Source organism: Mus musculus, chromosome 16 (genome assembly GCF_000001635.26).
Source record: "Mus musculus strain C57BL/6J chromosome 16, GRCm38.p6 C57BL/6J".
Taxonomy (NCBI): Eukaryota; Metazoa; Chordata; class Mammalia; order Rodentia; family Muridae; genus Mus; species Mus musculus.
The window spans coordinates 7,586,825-7,611,047 of NC_000082.6; positions in this window are offsets into that span (position 1 = coordinate 7,586,825).

A 24,223-nucleotide genomic window follows, 5' to 3' on the forward strand; every position below is an offset into this window, starting at 1 on the left:
TGTGTCCGTCTCTCTGTTTCTCTTCCTCCCCCTTCTTCTCCTTCTCCCTCTCCCCCTTCCTCCCTCACTATCTCTATCTGTGTTTGAAGGTCAACAGCAGCATCTTCCTTGGTGAGTCTTCACTTTATGGTTTTGAGATAGCCTCTTCCTGAACATGAAGTCACAGATTTGACCAGATTGGCTGGCCAGTGATCCTGAACTCTCTCTGTCTCTGTCCCTACTCTTAGCACCAGGATTACATGTGCGGGCTGACCCACCTTGCCCTTTTGTGTGTGGTGTAGATAGAAGTCCTATGCTCATGCTTGTGTAGTAAGCACATTACCAACTGTGCTAACTTATACCCCAGCCTTTTTGTTTCTTCTTTTCATAAAACTTGGCAATGGGTTTCTGCTATTCTCAGCCAAGAAATAAATACATTGGCCTATAGAAGATAAGAGTCTCTCAAGTTTTGATTGATGTTTCTTCATTAATTAAATCAAAACATTTGCTTCTGAGAGACAGGTGAAATAATGGTTTTTAGTTAGTGGTGAATGACTGTGAGCAGAACTACTTTTACTCAATCACTAATTTTGAGATTTGGGATTTAAGGAAAAACATATTGGGCATGGTAGACTTCCCCAATATTTCAAAAACTGTCATATAAATACCTTAAAATAAAGCCATCTGAGAGTATGCCATATACTTTGCCATTGCTAACACTCAAAGACAGACTCTCCAGGAATTGTGGCCTCACCAGCATCACCAGATTTTGACCACTGACACATGGAGAGTTAAACTTTGAAATAGTAGTCAGGGTGAGAATTTGCCCCTCTCACAGAACTGTGAGCACTCATATTATATTGGCTTTTACTCCATTCTCTCATTTACTTATATTGAGACATCTTGGAATTCTGAAATAGGTAGATCAAGGTGTTTGACACCAATCTTAAGAAGAGACCCAACACATCCTTTAGACTGGTGATCCATACATCTTGTTTGTACACTGTCAATATACCCTGAATTCTTAAACAGTAAGCAAGCAACCCTATATGAACATGAATTCTACACAGATTATCTATATAGTAAAGCAACTCATTAGAGTCTATTATTGTTGACCATTGAAGGATCCATCTCATCTGTGTCATATTAGAATAGGGAAGAAATGAGTAATGAGGAAAGAGCCACAGAACATACAATGATTAAGATATTAGAGAGAGTTTGGGAATGGCCATGAGGTTTCTGCACTGAGCGATAGCATATGATGTTAATAGCCAGCATTATAAAATGGGACAGAGGGGAAGAAAGAGGGAGGGGAAGAGGAAGGAGAAGGAGGAAGAGGAAGAAAAAAGACAAGAAGACAAGTAGGAGGAGGAGGAAAGAGAAAGAAATAGATGAAAAAGAAGGATAATTAGGGGATGAGAAATGGCATTAAATGAGAAAAATAACTCATATTATAAAAGATTAAAATAACTGCAAAGGGATAAAAATAAGATCTACAGAAAAGGGTAAGGCAGCATTTTCTTTCTCTATAACTGAATAAAGGGATGTGTTTTAGATACAAACAGTCATAACTAGTCATTGGTAATATGGTGTTAGAGAATGGAATTCTGATATAATAAGAGTGAGCACAAGTCTGGATGCCATTTTCTTAAGACATAAAGCTCTTGATTTCAACTGGGAGATTTCCAGGGGTCATGTGGTAATTTCTACAAGTGTGTTCGACCATTATCCCTAGGGATCCTACTGGGATTTAGGGAGCAGAGATAAGTGAACCCGCTCAGTGTATGACAGAGCACTGGAAAACACCCATTATAAAGGATGGTTCAGTCCCCAAAAGCCAATAATGGTGAAACCGAAAACCCTGCTCCCAATAGGGACATTTCTTAAGTACTTTAGAACTGGGTGTTCTCAACTCTAAATGATTAGATGATTGCACAAGCATTTGTGGCTTTAATAGGTTAACTCATCCATAGTTCATGTTGTTGGTGAATCCTTGGGATCTCCATCAGCATGACTTTTTTTTTTAAGCCGTTATGTGTGGCTGACTGATACCTTAAAATTGAATGCTATGGTAATTTGAAATAGCATGTCTTTTGCAGATGTATGCCAGGACCTTTGGTTTTCTAGACCTCTTTTGTGGGGAGCAGTCAAAACTAGATTTTTAAAAAAAATGAAAGAGAGAAGCTGCCATTAGAGAGGTTTGGATTTTGCTTCACCTCTGGAATCTACTGAATATTTTGCCTTCAGATATAGAAATGTTCCCTGCAACAGGTTCTTACAAGTTGGGATGTGCAGTGGGTCATTACCCAGGTGAGGACTGAAACATCTCTGGTTTTCAGGTAGGCAAGCTAACTCCATTTCACCTGGTGTTCAGCGTGAATTATTTTATGTCTGGATAGAAGGGAAGATGCACAAATAGTTCATCTCTAGATATAAATATGTATAGATAGATAAATAGATAAACAGATATACATATATATTAGATAGATGATAGACGATAGATAGATAGATAGATAGATAGATAGATAGATAGATAGATAGATAGATAGATAGATGACACACACACAGAGACAGAGACAGAGAAACAGAGACAGAAGAGCAGACAGACTGACATATACCATATATATGGTAGATGTTTTGGGAGCACCTCTAACTAAAATCAGCAGATTTGCTAATTGAAATGTATGTATACATAAATAGAAAGGTAGTCATTAGACAGACAGACAGATGGACAGACAGATAACAAAGACAAAAGATGAATATACACAAAGAGACAGAAATATAGATAGGTAGATGCCTTAGCTACTTGCCTTTGCCATGTTTAAACACTACGGCCAAGGCAACTTATCAAAGAAAGCATTTAATTTGGCTTACACTCTCAGAAGCTTAGAGTTATGGTAGATCAAAGGAACAGTTGAGAGTTCACGTCTTGATCCACAATAATGAGGCAGAAAAAAGGAACACTGAGAATCATGAGTCTTTTGAAACTTTAAAGCAACCTCCAGTGACATACTTCTTCCAGAAAGGCCTTGCCTCCTAGTCCTCTCCAAATAGTTCTATCAACTGGGGACCAAATATTCAAATATATGAAACTCTTAGGGTCAGTCTCACTCAAACCACTGCTGCATAAATGATACGGATACTGATACAGATACAAACACATATGCAAATGATGCAGATGCAGAAGCAAACTCAGACACAGAGAAGAATATGGATTCAGATGTGGATATGGGTATGGATAAAGACATAGACACAGAGACAGAGACAGTACAGATACAGAGACAGATCCAGATGCAGACATGGACACAGATGCAGATATAGACATAGATGCAGATGACACATATACTCCACAGATACAGATATTAGGGACACATCTAAACAAATAACATCAGATTTAAAATAGAAATATTCATAATGTGTAAATAGAGAGAAAGTTAATTAGCTAAGCTAGTACATAGACAGATATATAGACAAGTGTACATTGATAAATAAGCAGATAAATAAATGGATAAATACACAGTTAACTAGACAAAAAGACAAATATGTGTTGACTCATAGATAGACAGACATGGAGATGGATAAATGGATAGTTATGTAGATAATGAATGGGGTGAATATAGCAGATTTACTACTGGAAGTGTGTGTGTGCTTGTGTGTGTGTGTGTGTGTTTGTGTGTGAAAAGATAGATAGATAAGTCTATAGGCAGAAAGTTAGATGACAGACACATGGATATAGATATATAGATATGTAGATAATTAAGCAAACAGATAAGTGAATAAACAGCTAGCTGAATTGATGGATATTTAGGTAGGCAGGTAAATAGCATACACTTGGGCATATCTATAAACATAGGACAGCAAATTTACTAGTAAAAAAGGATATTTATTTGAATGACTGCATACAGCTATATATTTTCTGTTTTCAAGATAAAATAATATATATTGCTGGGTCTTGAGAAATATAATTATTTTGTCACCCGACTGTCACAAATGGGGTGTGGGGAGCATGTGTGCTTGTGTGTGTGTGTGTGTGTGTGTGTGTGTGTGTGATAACAGAAAATCACCTTCATAAGAGTTGGGTGAGAGGCACAGATTTGAGCAATTCCTTCTCTAGCCAGACTCACTTAGCCCCTTAATCCCTTACCCTAGCAGCTGCTGGCCCAGGATGTGTTCAGATGCACAGAGTACTAAGAAAAAAAAAACCCACAGTTCAGGGCTCATGGCATCACAAGGGGAAATTCACCTATTTTCTGTAATAGATTGCGATCAAACAGCAACTGAACGTTTAGTGAAAGAGAAAATCAGGAAAAGGAACTCTGACTTGGTGGTCCTTAAGCTACAAAAGCAAACACAAGAGCATTGAAGGAGACTCAGACAGAGCCTTTCAAGACAGCCAGCTCTTGAAGGTTTATTCATCAAGCTCTTGGCGGAGTACTAAAGTATTTCCACCAAGGTTAAAAGCAAGTAAAAACAAACAGTAAGAAGCAATTCACCGACAGAAGATCTGTGTGTTGACATCAGAATTAAACACTTTTTTCCTCCTGCCTGTTTTCATGTGTCTGTACTGGGAAGGCTTGGGCTCTGTCTTTTATAAACTAGCAGAAAGGAAAATGAAAAAATAAGCTACTGAGCCTGGACACTTGCTGCCCATTGGCCCTTCCTCCTCCCAACCCAATCAAACCTGTTTTTCATTTGCTAACAGGGTGATTCTGACTTGCTCCTTAGTTGAAAGGTTGGAACACAGGGAATGGCAAAACCACTTAGATCATCCCATCTCCCTGGCCACAGTGTCTACTCTGTTCTTGACACAGGATCTAGTATAGTCATTATTGTCATGATAGCCAATGCATCTCTTTTATTGGTAATTCAATGATAATGGGTCTGTGCCTGTGCCTATGCCTGTGCCTATGCCTGTGCCTGTGCCCATGCCAGGGCCTGGGCCTGGGCTTGTATCTGTGTCTATGTTTTATCTGCATTATCTATGCTGTGGTGGTTTGAGTGAGACTGGCCCCTAGAGGCTCATATATTTGGCTACTCAGTCCTCAGTTGATAGAACTGTTTGGGGAGGACTAGGGGGTGTGTCACTGGAGGTGTCACTGGAGGTGGCTTTGAAGTTTTAAAAGACTCATATGATCCTGATTCATAGTGTATGTGCATATTCATGTGTGTCAGGGGGGCTGCGTGTGCACAAGTGTGTGGAGGCCAGAGATCAACATCAAGTGTCTTCCTTAGTCATTATCCACCTTAATTTTAGGGTCAGAATCTCTCACTGAACTGAAAGTTTGACAGTTCAGCTAGACAAGCTGGCCAGCAGTTCCCCAGAATGTTTCTACCTTCACCCTTGCAGTGCAGGAATAATTGGTGCATGTTATCACACCTGACATTTTTGCTACCTTGCTGCTTGGTTTGAACTTGAGTCATCATGAATTCAAAGAAGGCACTTTGCCAACTAAGCCATCTCTTTGACCTCGTCTCAGTGATGTTTAGTCTACCAGCTCCCTATGTTGGCTGTAACAAAGACCACAAACTTACTGAAGCAAAACAATACCCATGGGTTGGTAACTGTAGGTCAGAATTTTGAAATAGGTAAATGGATGGATAGATAGGTAGATGGTATGGTTGAGCTGGGTTTGAAACCCCAGTGACCCTGCAGGTGCCCCTGCAAGGAATGGTAGGCATTTTGCCACACTCCTGGACACCAGGCCCCTGAAACAAGGCCACAGCTTTCCATAATTCTGTGGCTATCAGTCACACAAGAGCAACAACCTAAGCCCCTCCACAGGTAGAGGAAGTGACCACAGGTCACGTCCCCTCGGGACAGATCTCCATTTTAGTGAGGCACCTAAAGGCCTGAAGGGTCAGCCAATTAAGTTCTTCTTTCCAGACATTCCTCCCTACAAAAGATATTGAACCTCAGGTATGCCCTGAGAAAGTGGGGTACAGTTTCACTCATCACAACTCTCTGCCATGACAATAAATACTTTAACACCATAGACTGTCTCTTTTCCTCAGGATCCACCATGGGAAACAATAGTCTTCGTCTAAAGAGCTGGGTCTAGTCTCCTACAAAAGGCCCTTCAGTGCTCCTAGCCATGGCCTTCACCAAGCCAAGCCACCCTCCAAACAAGACTCTCCTCCCTGCAGGACCCAGCCAGAACTCCCATCTTTTCTCCTTTGCTCCCAGGCTAGATCCAGTCCATGGGCCCCCACTCTGTTCTCAGCTCTTCTGCCACTCTCAGCAGTGTCTGGGTGACTTTAGAGTCTAAAAACCTGATGGCTCTAACCCCTACACAGGCCTCAGGACCCCTGATCTGTCTCCAACAGTCCCCAGGACCTCAGACTATGCTCCCCACTCCCAGGGCGGGGTCCTGTGGCTTCTCATAGCATGAGATAAACAGTCACAAACTCCCTCGTCTCACCTCCACCAGCCGTCCAATCCCTGAGTCGACACGGAACATCTTTTAACCCACAGATATATACATAGATAAACACATAAATTCACAGATAAGTCTAACAGTATAGTTGTGGATATAATTCAGTGGTATATTATATGTCTAGGTGTATTTTACTGAGCTAAAATTCAAGGTGTTGGTGGGCTGTATTGCTTTTGGAAGTTTCTCAGAAAGAACTCAGTTCCCTAAATTTGGTCTTTTGGGGGAATGCCCAATGTTGTCCTTTCTTCCATCTCCATAATCAGCATTATAAAACTTCTCTCTGCTTCAGAGTCATTTCTTTTTTCATACTTCTTTGGTATCCCTGTTTCAATTTAAGAATTCTCTCAGCCCAACTACAGTCCAGCTGGTCAACTGTGTTGATTCTATGTTCACTGCCTTGCAAGGAAAGCTGTCCTCAGACTGAGGGATCAGGCTGTGGGCATTCAGGGCAGGACATTCTTCCTTCCTTATTGAAGTTATTCAGGAATCTCCTATGACTCATCTCAGTGTGGCAAAGAGATGGTTCAGGAGAGATATGGAGTTAAATGAAATGAATGCTAGATCTGCTACTACTTCCTCCTTCTTAGAGTAAGTAATAGAAAAAGGCAAGGGTCCACCTATGATTGGAAAGGATTGGTGTTAGGAACAAAGCGCTTCTTTTTGTGGGCAGGTCAAGGGTGAGAACTCCAGAGAGCTTGGGGTTGAATAATTTCAAACACTCTTTATGCAGTTCTTAATTAATGTTCAGATTAAATTGTATGTTCAAAGTGTTCTGCCTATATGTATGTATGTGCAATAAATGTGTGCCTAGTGCCCATAGAGGCCTAAAGAGGATGGGGGAACTCCCTAGATCTGGAGTTACAGATGGTTGAATGTAAGCTTAAAATTTCCACCATACTTTTAATAATGGTTCTTAAATGCATTAACCTCCCTTCTAGCCTGCCACCCACCAGAGGTAGTAGAAAAGAAAAGTTATTAGGATATGGGATATAGGATATGGGAAAAGTGGACCTGCTTAGAAATTGTTCTTCGGGAATACACATGGTGGAAAGTCATGGCTCCAGCTGCATATGTAGCAGAGGATTGCCTTATTGATCATCACTGGGAGGGAAGCTCCCTGGTCCTGTGGAGGCTTCATGACCCAGGGTGGGTGGGCAGGTGGAGGAGCACCCTCATAGAGGTGGGAGGCATAGAGTTTTTGTGGAGGGTAAACTGGGAAGGGGGATAACATTTGAAATGTAAATAAATAAAATAAGCAATAAAAAGTGAAAAAAGAAAGGGATCTTTAAAAAAAAACAAAACAAAAAGCAGTTGTTCTCTGGTACAACTCCTAGCCACATCATCAGGAAATCAGCAGTTCAGTTCATAAGAGTCAGCAGCGGCAGCTTTATCCGCTCATATACACTTGACAAATTTACTAGCAGGCCTTTTCAGTTGTTTCACGATAGCAAACACAAATCAGCAGTGGTGGAAGGACCCAGCAGAAACAACTAGGTCTCGGCCCAATTGTCAAGAGTCAGCAGAAGTGACCAAGACCACTAGGGACATCAGGAGAGTGCCACAGTGCCCCTCTTAAAAAAAAAAAAAAAGCGAAGATCAGCAAAGATATGAGACCAAGAAGCTTTGAAAAACTAGCCATTCAAGCCGCCATCACTGTCTGCTGATTATATTCCCTTTAAATATCACCTGTCCTTCAAGTGTCTTGCCACCTGTTTTGCCTGAGCACTTGAGTCTGTCTTAGCAAATCTCCATTTGAGTCTGTATCAGCTGGCACCACTCTGCCAATCAGTCTGAGTACAAGGACGTGGCAAGAAGCCACCAGCACACCACCAGAAGTTTTGTGGTGCGTTTCTCTCTATGTAGTTATGACAAACAGAGCTCAGCTACACAGTGTAAGGCGAACCAATACATGCGTGTTGTTAATGAAGAATCCTTCATCATGGGTCCTTCCACATGCTTGCTTTAGCAAAACATTCTTTCACCTCTGTCTGCTTCAGCAAAATGCCCTTTCACATGTTTGCCCCAACAAAACACCATCTGACACAATTGACTTTACAAAGAAACCGTAAGTTTCCTAAGTTTAGTTTTAGGCCACATTATGGGTTATGGGACCTACATCTGGACTTTAGATGTATTTAAAAAATATATTACATTTCAATTTATTCAATGTATGTGTGTGTGTGAACATGCATATGTAGGTCAGAGTGCCACTCTTAAAGTCAGTTCTCTCCTTCTATCATATGGGTCCCAGGATCTCCAGTTATCAGGCTTGGAAGTATCCTGACTTGCTTCTTTACTACTGAGATTAAACATTGTCCATACAACTTGAGGAGGAAAATTCCATCATTGAGGGAAGCCAGGGTAAGGAACACAAAGTAGAAACCTGGAGACAGAAACTGAAGCAGAGACCATGGAGCGATGCTGCTTACAGAATTGTTTCTAGTCTCACTCCTCTTACATAGCCCATGCTCATCTGACTAAGAATGATACCACCAGTACTCAGCAAACTAGCAATCAAGAAAATGTCTCACAGACATTCCCACAGGCCTATCTTTTGGAGGCAATTCCTTAATTCCTCAATTGAGGTTCCTTCTACCCAGTTGTGTTAATGTGACAACAAAGACCAGCCATTGCAGGCAACAACTGCCTTTACCTGCTAAGCTATTTCTATCCTGCCCCCTTGAGGCCCTGCCAAGGCCATCTGTAAGGAAAAGCATATCCTGGGCAAGTAAAATGTGTTACAAAATGAACAGAATGAAAAGGCAAACCTTCAAAGTACATTTTTTTTACCACAGCACAAATATCATAGAATTCAGAGAAATGATATATTCTCCCATTATTACCTCTTCAGCAGGTGCCTACAGGATCCTTTTTGCTCACATCTTTTAGTTGCAAATTATTTTGATTGTTTCTCTTGAATCAAATCAACTCTTATGACAATTTTATAATGTGCTTTTTTTTTTCCAAAAAAGGAAAAGGAAGATAATTGTTTTGTTGATTGGAATGTTTTTCTATTATTGTTAGTGTTTGTGCTACAAAAAACACACAGTTTCCTGTTGTGTGTTGTAGAGCTGGAGGCTTTTGTCCTAAACCTTGAAGACCTCCAATGAACTTTATTTACTATGTATTCCATGTAAAAGGAGACCATGTAGCATCTAAAGTCCCAGTATGTAGATTTTTATATATTTACATTGGTAGATGTATTTATGTTTGTATTGTACCTAAATGAATTACATTTAATTTTGAGAATCTAATGATTGTATGAACTTTGTACTGATATAATTATGTTACTACTTTCCTACATATCAATTTCTTTATATTGTAGTGATAAGACATGTACTGATTTTCTTTCTTTTGCTATGATAAACATCATAACAAAAGCAAGTTAGAGCAAGAAAGGATTTTATTTCCGTTTACAAGTCTAGGCCATTGTCCATAATAGAAGTAAGGGGAAGAACTCAAGCAGAGACAAAAGAGGGACACAGTTTGATTCCTGGCTCATGTTTAGGTAGCTTTTTTAGAGCACTTGAGCTAATTTGCTTAGGAATGGTGCTGCCCTTGGTGGGCAGGGTCTCCCACATCCCACATCAATCATCAGTCAAGACAATTCATTGCCGACATTGCCACACATGCCATTCTAATTAAGATAATCATTCTGTTGAGGTCCCCACTTCCCAGGTAAATCTAGGTTATGTCAAATTGACAAAAGTAACCAGTACAGGATAGGATATGGGACCCTGAGCTAGCTAGAAAACACTCTATCACTAAACTATATCTCTAGTCCCAAATTGTAGTTCTGTGTTTATGTTGATCTTTTTCTCATACAATATACAGTTTCACCTCCCCATTTCTTCCTGGATCCTCCCCACTTCCTCCCCTCCCATCCAAAGGTTTATATTATTTATGTGTATATCTGTATGCATATTATATGTGTACATGGACATGTGTGCAGGTGCCTGTAGAAGCCAGAAGAAAAATCAAATTTCCTAGAGCTAGCAGTCTGTATGGTATGAGCTACTGAAGTGGGTGTTAGCAACCAAAGTTGGGTCGTCTGAAAGAGTAGCAAGTGCTCATAAATGCTTAGCCATTGCTCTACTCCTCAGTATGGTATTTCTTTATCACTACTCATATATAACCAAGACTGGAGGCAGGGGCATCCCTAATATATAAATTAAGCTTGGCACAACTGTAATCATGCTGAGTCAAAACCACAATGATTGCCCCCATGTGATCCTAGCCACTTTTGCCTGCATGATTCCCAGCATATTACAAGGAGACGAAATTACAGAGAGATCTGTGAAACTTTATGAATAGAACATGCCAGATTTTGCTCTTACCTTGAGACAAACCTGATGAAGTTATTTTCGGTCCTTACACCAAGCCACTTCCTGTCCTAGATCCTGGTGATGTTCCAGATCTTACTACCACCCAGGACCACACTTCTGTCAGTAAATTTCCTCAAAGTCACTTTTCATATACTGAACTCATTGGAACTAAGATGGCATTTCTGCTTATCCTTTCCACCTGATTTGTGGTAAATATACACAGAGGTTAGCACACATATTCCTTGAAGCACTTCAAACCCTGGCTCGTAGCGATCCTGAAATTCTCCATGGAAGTGATTGAAAACTACTACAGTATGCCATGGCCAATCCAAGTAAGAGCTCAGCTCACATTCTTGGATGGATTAGTAAAATGCCTGAGCCATTTCAATAATAGCATCTTATTTAGGCTTACTGTCAGGAGCCATAATGGAACAAGCTAATAACTAGCAGGTGATCATCCTGAAGTGGCTTACCTTAGACTATTATATAATCTGCGACAGGTGAGCCCTCATTAAGCAAGGCTGTGAGGGACTCATTTTAGGAAAGATTCCTGCTATTAATATGCTTTTCCTGCTATTATTAAATGTATATAACAATCACTAAGTAGGAGCACACCCCCTTTGGAGCAGATCTCTGCAGATCCACGAAGATGTACTGTCTTGTAGTGATGCTATATAGACAAATAGATGACTTAAGTCTTAATGATGATCCAATAAGAATTCTTAAAATTAGAGCTGTGATTATTAAGCTTTTTTTATAGTGGGACTGCTATTAGGTCCTTTTCTGGTAGTCAAAGCTGCAATGAGAACTCTGTCAGTCTCCCAAGTGTCACCAGCTCTTAGAGGGTAACCAGACTTTCTCCTACCCAAAGCACATTCCAAGAGTTGTAAAAACAATTAACCAAAGGTCATTAAAAGGGAACTAACAATTTATAGGTGTTAGGACAGAAGATAAAGTATTGACTGGGTTTATCTATACAAAACTTCACTAATAATTTAGTTTTGGTTTTAAACCTTCAGTGAACCTGTGGAGCTGAGACAGATGATGGATGTTTGGCTAGATAATTACTCCTAATGGGTATATATGCATGTAAATAGTCACCATTGTAAACTTCTATTTCAATTTGTGATTTGATTTTTTGTGAGAACTTTGTAACATGTGATCATGTATTCTGAAAGATGTATAAGTATTGAGGACAAAGAGGAGCATGAGAATCATCAATAGAGAATCATCAATAGAGGAGACCTTTTTTGCCTTTCCCCACTTAGACTAGAATCTTTCCCCTTTCCCCACTAAGAGAATATTTCCTTTTTCCCACTTAGGATCCCCTTAGATAGTTTCCATAGGAAACTTTTTACAACTTAGTAATAAACTTTACAATCACTTCTCTTCCCGAGACTTCTTGAGGCTGAAAGTTAGGGCCCAGCAGTTCCTGCTGAGATAGACAAGGCGAGTTACTTAATCCTTTGTGGCTTGAAGAAGAGGTGTTATGTGCCAGAAACTGCAGTTTCTGGACTCAGAGGATCACAAAAGGCAGGTCAGCTACAATAGCATAGTAACTTAGGCTTAGATAAGTAACCTTTTATTATACAGCAACCCTAAATATCTTGACAAAGTCCTACCTAAGCTCTTTCCCCGCTTCTGCCTCAAGAAGAACCAATAAGAAAGAAGAACATCCTAAGGAGGAACTAAGTATCCACATTTTGGTCTTCCTTCTTCTTGTTTTGCAAATTGTATCTTGGGTATTCTAAGTTTCTGGGCTAATATCCGCTTATCAGTGAGTTCATATCATGTGTGTTCTTTTGTGATTGGATTACCTCACTCAGGATGATATCCTCCAGATCCATCCATTTGCCTAAAAATTTCATAAATTCATTGTTTTTAACTACTGAGTAGTACTCCATTGTGTAAATGTACCACATTTTCTGTATCCATTCCTCTGTTGAGGGACATCTGGGTTCTTTCCAGCTTCTGGCTTCTCAGAATGGCGAACAAAATACCCATGGAAGGAGTTACAGAGACAACGTTCAGAGCTAAGACTGAAGGCAAGACTATCCAGAGTCTGCCCCACCAGGGGATCCATCCCATATACAACCACCAAACCCAGACACTATTGCATATGCCAGAGTTTTGCTGACAGGACCTTGATATAGTTATCTCTTGTGAGGCTATGTCAGTGCCTGGCAAATACAGAAGTGGATGCTCACAGTCATCTATTGGATGGAACGCAGGGCCCCTAATGAAGGAGCTATAGAAAGTACCTAAGGAGCTAGAGGGGTCTGCAACCCCATAGGAGGAACAACAATATGAACTAACCAGTACCCCCAGAGCTGTGTCTCTAGTTGCATATGTAGCAGAGGATGGCCTACTCAGCCATCAATGGGAGGAGCCCTTGATCTTGCATCTCTAACCAAAAACTGTAGAAGACCAAGTCTGTTAGTAGAAACATAAATATTTAGAAAGTAATTTGACAGTGTGACTACTTAGCAAAACAACAACCATGGGTTCCCCCTTACAGCCTATTATCTTCTCAGTGCCAGGCATTTGAACACATTTACAGTACCGGGTATTGAAATTCCTCCTGTGGAACAGACTTGATATCCAATCCAAAGGCGTTGGATGTCCCCATAACTGCTGTGCCAACATTACAACACTTTGCACATCTTGCCAGCACATCAGAATTGTAGCATACAGGTTCCAGTGCTAGTTAAGTCCACTGATGTCTTTCCTTCCATAGTAGACTGAATAGCACCTTCTGGTATTGTATAAGGTAGAACAGAGATGGTCTCCTGATCAATCAAAGGTTGATTTCTCTGTGTCTTGAATAGAGTGAGTGGAATCTTCAACCATAGAGTTGTACCACGTAGCCTTGGTGGATAACTAAAAGCCATGTCAATATGTAATGGTTTGGTCTAATGCTGCTTCTATTCTAATGATAAATACTAGCTCTCAAGATTTGGTTGCCCCCAACAAGCAGATCTTCACGAACACCTAGTAATGCTATGTAAGCCTTGCTTCCCTATTTAACTGGTCAATAAAAGACTAAAACCTGTGATTAGGCAGCAGAGGGAGAAAGGGTAGGACTTGAGGATTCAGTGAAGGGGTTTGAGGTATAGAGCAGAGGAGGGCAAAGAGGGAAAAGAAGGAGTAGGAGGAGGATGAGAAGAAATGGAAGAAGGAGATGGATACAAAGAAGGAGGAGAAAGAAAAGGAGAAAGAGAAGAAGAAAGAGAAGAAGAAGAAAGGACATGGAGGTGGAGGAGGCCACCATGAAAGAATATGGACCATGAGCCAGGAAAAACAGCAAGTAGCAAGGAACATTATGGCTGGAAATGAATTAGGATAGATTCAAACCTGCCTAATCTAAGCTTATAGCTTGTATGTAAAATACTTGGATTGTATGTCTCTCATACAGGCTAGATAGATTGATTAATTTATTAATGTATGCATTTAAAATTAAAATTCCTGTAAGATTTTAAAAAATTTTTATGTGTTTGTATGCTTGCATGAGATTGTATGCACCATGTGTATTCAGTACCTTTCAGAGGTCAGAAGGCAGTAGAGCCCCTGGCACTAGAATTAGAGAAAGATGTGTGATGTCACTTGGGTGATGGGATTCAATCCTAGGTCCTTACCCATTTCTCCATATTCCTGCACACTTATAGTAGACTTATAAACTAGTGGATTTCATAAAGCTTCTTCATGCAACCTTTCTGGGCTGCATGCTTATCTCCTCTCTAGGCACATAATGGGGATGTGCAGTTGGTGTTTCCCTGGGTGGAAAACAGCAGAGTTCGGGAAGATCGCGGTGCTTCCCAGCTCTGTGCCCAGGCAGTCCTGGCATATTGCTGGGCGTTGGGAATGGGGTCCTGTTCTGCCCTGCCCTGGGAGAGGCTGGTAAGTGTGGAACCCAGTTTGGTCCCGAATGAGTGCCAAGGGTACAGAGGGGCTGGGAGAGAAAAGGCCTTCTCCAGGAAATTCAGGCATACCTCTTTACCATGGATTCCCCTCTCCCCCAGGGCATCCTTGATGAAGAGATGGTCTTTGCTGGTTCAAACTGCTTTACTTGATGGCAAAAGTGAATGCATATACCTTAGTCAGGGTGAACTGGAGATTAAATACCTTTTGCAGGAAGGAATGCCCAGGAAGGGTAGCTAATTGGCTGAACACTCAGGGCCTATCTAGATACCTCATTAGCACAGAGACTGCCAGGTTTTTATGCTATGATTGAATGCCATGATCCTTTATGTGGGATGCAGTGGTTACATGTTCCAGAGCAGGTAGAGCTTGGCAGGGAGCTGGCCCCATGCGTGCCTTATTCAGTGCTAAGTTTTATAGGGTTTGGCCTAACTCTGTCTGGTGGTACAGTCCACTTGCCCCACACATCCTTAGTTTTGACTTACCCACTTTCTTCTTTCACCTCTCCCCAGCTTTGCTATCTGTATTTACAGCTTAACCCTGAATATACCCCTTCTCTGTTCATGACACCTATCATCCTTTTAATAGAATTTCTTTCTACTTCAGCTGGAAGATAATAGGCTGCCACATAGCTTTCTCATACATCCTTCACTTGGTTAAGTCTTCTTCCAAGACTCCATTTTCCTGTCTCCACCACCCTTCATGGTTAAATAATTCTATCCCCAGTATTCCCTTCTCTATTTCCATTTTAACTGTGTTTTAATATCCACCCTCCTTCAAAACATCCTCCCCCTAATAGTGCACTTTTAGTGTTTGGACTAAACATATAAAACCAAAACAAAATAATTGAAGCTAAGGTCCAAGTAGCAGAGAGAATATGCAATGTTTGTCTCTCTGGACCTGGGTGACCTTATTCTGTATAACATTTTCTAATTATAGGCGTTTCCTGCAAATTTCATGATTTTTATTTAGAAAAATATGAGAAACATTCCACTGTGTATATGGAGCATATTTTCTTTATCTATTCATAAGTTAATAGGATTCTAGGTTGGTTCCATTTCCTAGCTGCTGTGAACTGAGCCACACTGAACATGGGTGAGCAAGTGTCTTTGTAGTCGAATAAAAAGCCCTTTGGCTCTATGCCAGGAGCAATAGAGCTGGGTCATACCCAAGTTTTGTTTTTAGTTTTTTCAAAAACCTTCCAGACTGATTTCCACAGCTGCTGTATTGGCTTATGTTCCCACCAAAAATGTTTAACAGCTCCCCTTCCCCACAGTCTGCAGCTTGTTTGTGTTGTTGTTGTTGTTGATTTGGTTTGGTTTTGTTTGTTTGTTTTGTTTGCATTTTTGATGACAGCTGTTGTAACAGAAGTGAAGTGATGGCCAAGTGTGTTGAAGGTTTTTTGAAGTGTCTAATATCCACATCTACTCCATTGTTAAAAAGCTCCTATAATGAAGATACGTGCATGTGTTTGTGCACATTCATATGTCTGTAAAAGCATGTGTGTGTTCACATACATGTAGAGTTCAGAGGACTCTGGGTATTTCTCAAACACCATCCGCCTTCTTTGTGACAATGTGTAGCACTGGACTGGAATCCACCAGATAGGCTAGGCTCACTGGCCAGTGAGCCCCAGGGATCAGTCTGTCTCTGCCTACCCAGTACTGGGATTACAAGTGGAAGCCAGCATACCTAGGGTTATTTTATGTGTGTCCTGGGGATTGAATTAACATTTTCACACTTGCAAGACAAACACTTTTCAGCCTGAGCCATCCCTCCAGCCTGACAAACATGAAGGATGGATGAGTATTTTTTGAGGATGAATATGGCCCAAGATCCTGGTGAGCTATTCTTCTGTCCTTTAGCCACAGCAGACACAGCCCCAAAGAAAGTATACTAGGTTACTACTGAGAAACACCCCAGGAAGTATAGAATGAATTTTCTTTCTATAAATACCCAGAAAACTTCTCCTTTTTTACAAAACATCCACAGAGCATCTTACATGTTTTTAGTACTCTATAAAGCAGCCAAAAGACAACAATGAACAAAACTGGAAAAACACTTTGACATCCACCAGAAAGATTAGTATGCATCCTGTCTGGCACTCTCTTCTGTATTATCTCTGTTTTTCCTTGACTCTGGGCTATTTCACCATCCTGTAAATTATAGAAAACTGACAGTAATGCAAATTATTATTATTCATAAAAATGCAAATTATATCCCATGGAATATGATGGGTTTTTGTCCTGTGGATATTGGCCAGTTTGGTCAATTTTAGTCCTATTTATAATTTATTTTGAATATTTCTCATGCCTATTTATTTTTACCTGACACTGGGATTCTTCTTTGAAGTTTTTGTAACATCTTACAGGTTACAGCCTGCATCAATTAGAGAAATACATAAAATTTTTTTCCATTTTTTATTAGGTATTTAGCTCATTTACATTTCCAATGCTATACCAAAAGTCCCCCATACCCACCCACTCCCACTCCCCTACCCACCCACTCCCCCTTTTTGGCCCTGGCGTTCCCCTGTACTGGGGCATACAAAGTTTACGTGTCCAATGGGCCTCTCTTTCCAGTGATGGCCGATTAGGCCATCTTTTGTTAAATATGTAGCTAGAGTCAAGAGCTCAGGGGTACTGGTTAGTTCATAATGTTGTTCCACCTATAGGGTTGCAGATCCCTTTAGCTCCTTGGGTTCTTTCTCTAGCTCCTCCATTGGGAGCCCTGTGATCCATCCATTAGCTGACTGTGAGCATCCACTTCTGTGTTTGCTAGGCCCCGGCATAGTCTCACAAGAGATAGCTACATCTGGGTCCTTTCAATAAAATCTTGCTAGGGTATGCAATGGTGTCAGCGTTTGGATGCTGATTATGGGGTGGATCCCTGGATATGGCAATCTCTACATGGTCCATCCTTTCATCTCAGCTCCAAACTTTGTCTCTGTAACTCCTTCCATGGGTGTTTTGTTCCCAATTCTAAGGAGGGGCATAGTGTCCACACTTCAGTCTTCATTCTTCTTGAGTTTCATGTGTTTAGCAAATTGTACCTTATATCTTGGGAATCCTAGGTTTGGGGCTAATATCCACTTATCAGTGAGTACATATTGTGTGAGTTCCTTTGTGAATGTGTTACCTCGCTCAGGATGATGCCCTCCAGGTCCATCCATTTGGCTAGGAATTTCATAAATTCATTCTTTTTAATAGCTGAGTAGTACTCCATTGTGTAGATGTACCACATTTTCTGTATCCATTCCTCTGTTGAGGGGCATCTGGGTTCTTTCCAGCTTCTGGCTATTATGAATAAGGCTGCTATGAACATAGTGGAGCATGTGTCCTTCATACCAGTTGGGGCATCTTCTGGATAAATGCCCAGGAGAGGTATTGCTGGATCCTCCAGTAGTACTATGTCCAATTTTCTGAGGAACCTCCAGACTGATTTCCAGAGTGGTTGTACAAGCCTGCAATCCCACCAACAATGGAGGAGTGTTCCTCTTTCTCCACATCCACGCCAGCATCTTCTGTCACCTGAATTTTTGATCTTAGCCATTCTGACTGGTGTGAGGTGGAATCTCAGGGTTGTTTTGATTTGCATTTCCCTGATGATTAAGGATGTTGAACATTTTTTCAGGTGCTTCTCTGCCATTCGGTATTCCTCAGGTGAGAATTCTTTGTTCAGTTCTGAGCCCCATTTTTTAATGGGGTTGTTCGATTTTCTGAAGTCCACCTTCTTGAGTTCTTTATATATGTTGGATATTAGCCCCCTATCTGATTTAGGATAGGTAAAGATCCTTTCCCAATCTGTTGGTGGTCTTTTTGTCTTGTTGACGGTGTCTTTTGCCTTGCAGAAACTTTGGAGTTTCATTAGGTCCCATTTGTCAATTCTCGATCTCACAGCACATGCCATTGCTGTTCTGTTCAGGAATTTTTCCCCTGTGCCCATATCTTCAAGGCTTTTCCCCACTTTCTCCTCTATAAGTTTCAGTGTCTCTGGTTTTATGTGAAGTTCTTTGATCCACTTAGATTTGACCTTAGTACAAGGAGATAAGTATGGATCGATTCGCATTCTTCTACATGATAACAACCAGTTGTGCCAGTACCATTTGTTGAAAATGCTGGCTTTCTTCCACTGGATGGTTTTAGCTCCCTTGTCGAAGATCAAGTGACCATAGGTGTGTGGGTTCATTTCTGGGTCTTCAATTCTATTCCATTGGTCTACTTGTCTGTTTCTATACCAGTACCATGCAGTTTTTATCACAATTGCTCTGTAGTAAAGCTTTAGGTCAGGCATGGTGATTCCACCAGAGGTTCTTTTATCCTTGAGAAGACTTTTTGCTATCCTAGGTTTTTTGTTATTCCAGATGAATTTGCAAATTGCTCCTTCTAATTCGTTGAAGAATTGAGTTGGAATTTTGATGGGGATTGCATTGAATCTGTAGATTGCTTTTGGCAAGATAGCCATTTTTACAATGTTGATCCTGCCAATCCATGAGCATGGGAGATCTTTCCATCTTCTGAGATCTTCTTTAATTTATTTCTTCAGAGATTTGAAGTTTTTATCATACAGATCTTTCACCTCCTTAGTTAGAGTTACGCCAAGATATTTTATACTATTTGTGACTATTGAGAAGGGTGTGGTTTCCCTAATTTCTTTCTCAGCCTGTTTATCCTTTGTGTAAAGAAAGGCCATTGACTTGTTTGAGTTTATTTTATATCCAGCTACTTCACCGAAGCTGCTTATCAGGTTTAGGAGTTCTCTGGTAGAATTTTTAGGGTCACTTAAATATACTATCATATCATCTGCAAAAAGTGATATTTTGACTTCCTCTTTTCCAATTTGTATCCCCTTGATCTCCTTTTGTTGTCGAATTGCTCTGGCTAATACTTCAAGTACTATGTTGAAAAGGTAGGGAGAAAGTGGGCAGCCTTGTACATAAAATATTTGACATGTGTTCATGCTATATTCATAGTAAAAGTCAGGATTTTACTATTTTAAGCATGTTTTTCCTGAAGTTGCACATCATGGGCTACATTGATGTACACAAATAAGCATGGTTACCATCGACGAATTTCTTATGATACCTTGTAAGGCTCTTTAGAAGCCTAAGCATCTATAATATGGAGTAGTGATGCTGTTTGATCAGGACAGAAGCTATGAAGGTGCTGTGAGATTGAACGAAGTTATGTTTACCATGTGTGTGTAATGTGTGTAGGACTAAAGAGGAATTGGGGAGCGAGCTTGCTTGTCAGGAAACAAGAGTTCAAGATCATTTCTCCTGGAGGAGAGCCAGGGTCCCAGGCTTTAGACATCACTTCAGAGAAGCTGTGAGATTTGCCAGCTGCCCCTGCCTGTGCTGCATGACAAGAGAGTCTGCCAGGGAGTGATCTTCAAACAGGAGAGTCCAAGGGCTTAAGCAGACAGAGCTGAAAACCTGGGGGCTTCCTGTCCCTCACTTTCCTTTCCTGGGACAAGTGTTCAGATTGCCTGCTTTGATGATCAGTCAAATGGTGACCTTAGAAGTCCCTCCACTCCAGGCCCGGTGGCTGAGCACTTCAGAAAGTAGTGGCATCCTTAAGATAGAAGCAACTTGGTGTTTCCTGGTAACTGCTGTAGGTCATTAAACCTATTTCCATCAAATTTGAAAAGGGTCGTCTTGGGCCATTGTGATGGCTCAGCAGGTAAAGATACTTGCCCCAAGCCCGATAACTTGAGTCTGAAGGCAGAAGGAAAGATTCAATTTCCACAAGTTCTTTTCTGACCTCTTCATGCACTGTGGCATTCTCACATGTACACACACACACACACACACACACACACACACACACACACACCCTACTAAATAAATGAAAAAATTTTAGAGGGATGGGCTCCCAATTTCCTCCTCCTCCTCCTCTTCTTCCTCCCTCTCTTCTTCTTCCTCCTCCTCTTCCTCAATTCTGGCTAGCCTGGGTCTCTGTTTTAACTAGAATAGCCCATTTCCTTTCAGGTTCAATGTCCTCATTTTCACTAACCTTTTCAGGTCACCCCATCACACGCTGTCCCTTCCTTAAGCTCCACTGTTTTTATTGTGCAGTGGTGTGGGATGATCATGCTCTGCCAATGGCCACTCTCAAAGAAATGGCCTTTTCTAAAGAGACTGTTAGCTAAGATCAAGGGAATAGGCTACAACATTAACTAAAGATATTTCTCTATATTCTTTTAAAGTTCAAAGGATACAGGAATTCCTGTTGGTTTTGACATCAAAACCAAAATGTTTGACAAGGAAAACAAACATCCTTCTCTGAGCTGAATTGAACAAAAGATAGAAAAAGAGAGGTACCTATGGACTTTTGCCCTGAAGCCCAGGATTTCCCAGTTCCAGGCTTTCCTAACCATGGATTATGATATGTATGTATCATATATATATGTATATATATATAGTGGATATATATATACACATGTATATATGATTTTATGCATACATACAACATATATGAATGAATATACTATAGACATACATATGTATATATCCACATATATGTATATATACATACATACATACATATGATATATATACATATATATGTGTGTGTGTGTGTCTAGTGATTGCTTCTTTAGAGAACCTTGATGAATACAGATACAATATGCATTTTTCAAAGTAACAATCCAAAAGTTTCTATTGAGCTCATATATTATCTGAGACTCTAAGCTTTGAAAATCATTTTGGCATATAACCCATGGTCCTAACTCTCATGTACTTAGAGATAGAAAGTGAGACATTTCTGTCTTATCTCTCATTTGTTTTTCTTTGATTTTCTCATTAGATGGAGAATGTTTAAGAGCATGTCTATCTCACTCACTACTTCATTCTTGCCTCACACCTGTTTCAGTTGCTGGGGAGCATCTCTAGGTTGTATTCAAAAGAAATGTAAAAATAGAACTTGAATTGAAATGAATGATTTGGCAATAGTTATTCAGCAAATAAGATTTAGTTTGTGCTTTTCTTTTATTTGTTAGGCAAGCACCCACCTGCTGAACTATATCAGCCTTTCCTTTGCATTTTTTTAATGCAGTGCACTGTGTTACAGATTAGGGATACTGTGGTGAAGAAGGCAGACAATATGCCCCCACCCTGTCTGTTTGTCTGTCTGTGGGTGGGTATGTTAGGAAAGTATGTGCATACAACAAAACAGATGTATTTCACATATTAGACACAATAGAAAAACACACAAAAGTAATTTACCAGGCAACATCTCTAGCATTCTAACTTTTTAAAAAATTTTTACTTTGTTTAGTATATGTAGCCAGTAGATGGATATATTCTAATTAGCAATTGTTTGCAGTAACCTGCTCTCTTTTGCAGTGATGGACTTAGAGTTTGGCATATAATCGAGTTCTAACCCTTGTGAAATGGTAAAATCCTTGAATGTAGGTGATATCACCCTATGGGCTGGAGTCAGAGGCTGAACAAACAGGGAAGAAAGCAAAATGCAGCTGTGCACAAACCTGTATCTCTCTGCCTCCTGATTGATGCCATGTGACCAGCTACTTTATGCTCCTGAGACCATGGCTTCTCCATCTTAGACTCTATTATTCCTAAGCTACTTCTGCAGGTATCTTGTCAGAACAACGAGGACACAACTAATACAAGCATGCTAGTGTGAGTGGATGTTAATGCAACCAATTAAATACCTGGCATTTGGAATTCCAGCCACAGGGGAAATGGGAATTAATTCTAATAACAGAATCAACAATACAGAAACCACTGAGTTAATTCTTGTTCTTTTTTGTTTGTTTGGTTGGTTGGTTGGTTTTTTTTGCTAGGCATCAGCTCTGAAAGTAACCAGTCCAGAGGTGTTTTCTGTTTTCCTTTATTTGAAATAATCAGGATAACAATTTTGTCCTTACAAATTGAGTTTGTTTTCCAAGGTGTTTGCTGGAGCCTTACAAAAAGCTTAATCAGTTTCCCATGAATTAATGATGGCTATCAAATGGGGGAGGGGTAAGGAGAATGAATTCCAAATAAATACTTATTGCATAATTAAAGTTGCAAGAAAACACCATGAATAAAATATATTTGTATTTGCAATGCATAGATCTGTTGAGCAATGGAGGGAACTTTTTGGTGTTTTTTTTTTCTTTCTTTCTTTCTTTTTTTTTTTTATAAGAACACTAAACAGTGTTAAATTAGTAATGGGTTGAATACATTTCTTAATTATGTTGTGGCCATTGTGCTCAGAAACACCATTTGCAATAAATTGAGTCCCATTTGTATGCATGCAGTACAAGGAGAAATTGACTGTATTTTGAAAACCCTAATGCACTCCTGGGAATGCAGGTTAATGCCATCTGCTGTTTAGAATGAGGCCTTGGTCTCAGAGCCTGCAGTTGTAGTAAGACTTATGTAGTCTTTTCATCCAGGCAATGACGATGGGAGATTTACATACATCCTGCCACAAGAAGAAATACACTCTTCAGGGCTCTGCAGGAAACAAAAGGGAGTATGGATAGTTATACAAGGAAAGTGGACAAAGTTCATATGTTCAACATTTTTTGTTGTTGTTTACAAAGGGAAAATGTATAATATAATACTTTTCTTAAGTAAGGGCAAAAATTGTATGTTGTCTCTCATGTGTAAATATATATAATATATGATATATGTGACATGAAACCTGAAAGGTGACTAAGAGGACAAGTAGGAGGAGGGATAATAAGAGACAGTGGAAGGCATCTAAGAAGAAAAAATTGGTAGACAAGTATGGAACTATCACAATTAAATCCAATACTTTTGTATACTAAATAAAAGGTAGAGTAAAACAAAGAGAATGTAACTTTCTTATGGAAAAGATTATAAAATAAACTACTGCAAGATCACAAAAACAAGTCCTAATCTAAATCATTATCATTGAAATGCTTGAATCTAACATTATTTGGAAGAGGGCTGTCATGAAATATGATCCTATGAACTATGAGAATGAAAGTTTCAGAAATTCAAGGGCAAGTGTATGCCAAAGACAGGAGACTATATGAAGAAAATGCTTGAGGAAGGAGATGCTGCAGAAACTGCCCCTCCCCATCCAGATCTCCCAGGGACTAAACCACTAACCAAAGAGGGACTCAAGGCTCCAGCCACATATGTAGCCTTGTGAGACATCAATGGGAGGAGAGGCCCTTGGTCTTGTGAAGGCTGGATGCCCCAGTGTAGGGTAATGCCAGGGCCAGGAAGCGGGAGTAGGTGGGTTAGTGAGCAGGGGGAAGGGGGATGGGATGAGGGGGGCGGTTGGAGGGGAAATGAGGAAAGAGGATAAAATTTGAAATGTAAATAAAGAAAATATCTAATAAAAATAATTTTTAAAAAAGAAAATAAAAGAAACTATCTAGGTTCTGTTTCCATGGGTGTACTGTTTGGTACAATGTAGACCAACAAGAAACACAGGGGGAAAAAGACAGCAAGGTAGTCTGAGATGGGGGTGATATGTCTGTAAACCGAAAAATGCAACTCATGGCCACACACCTACAGAAACCATGAGAAACTAGGGAAGAGTTTACACTTCCCTTCCATGTCGGTGAAGTAACAGTTCTCTC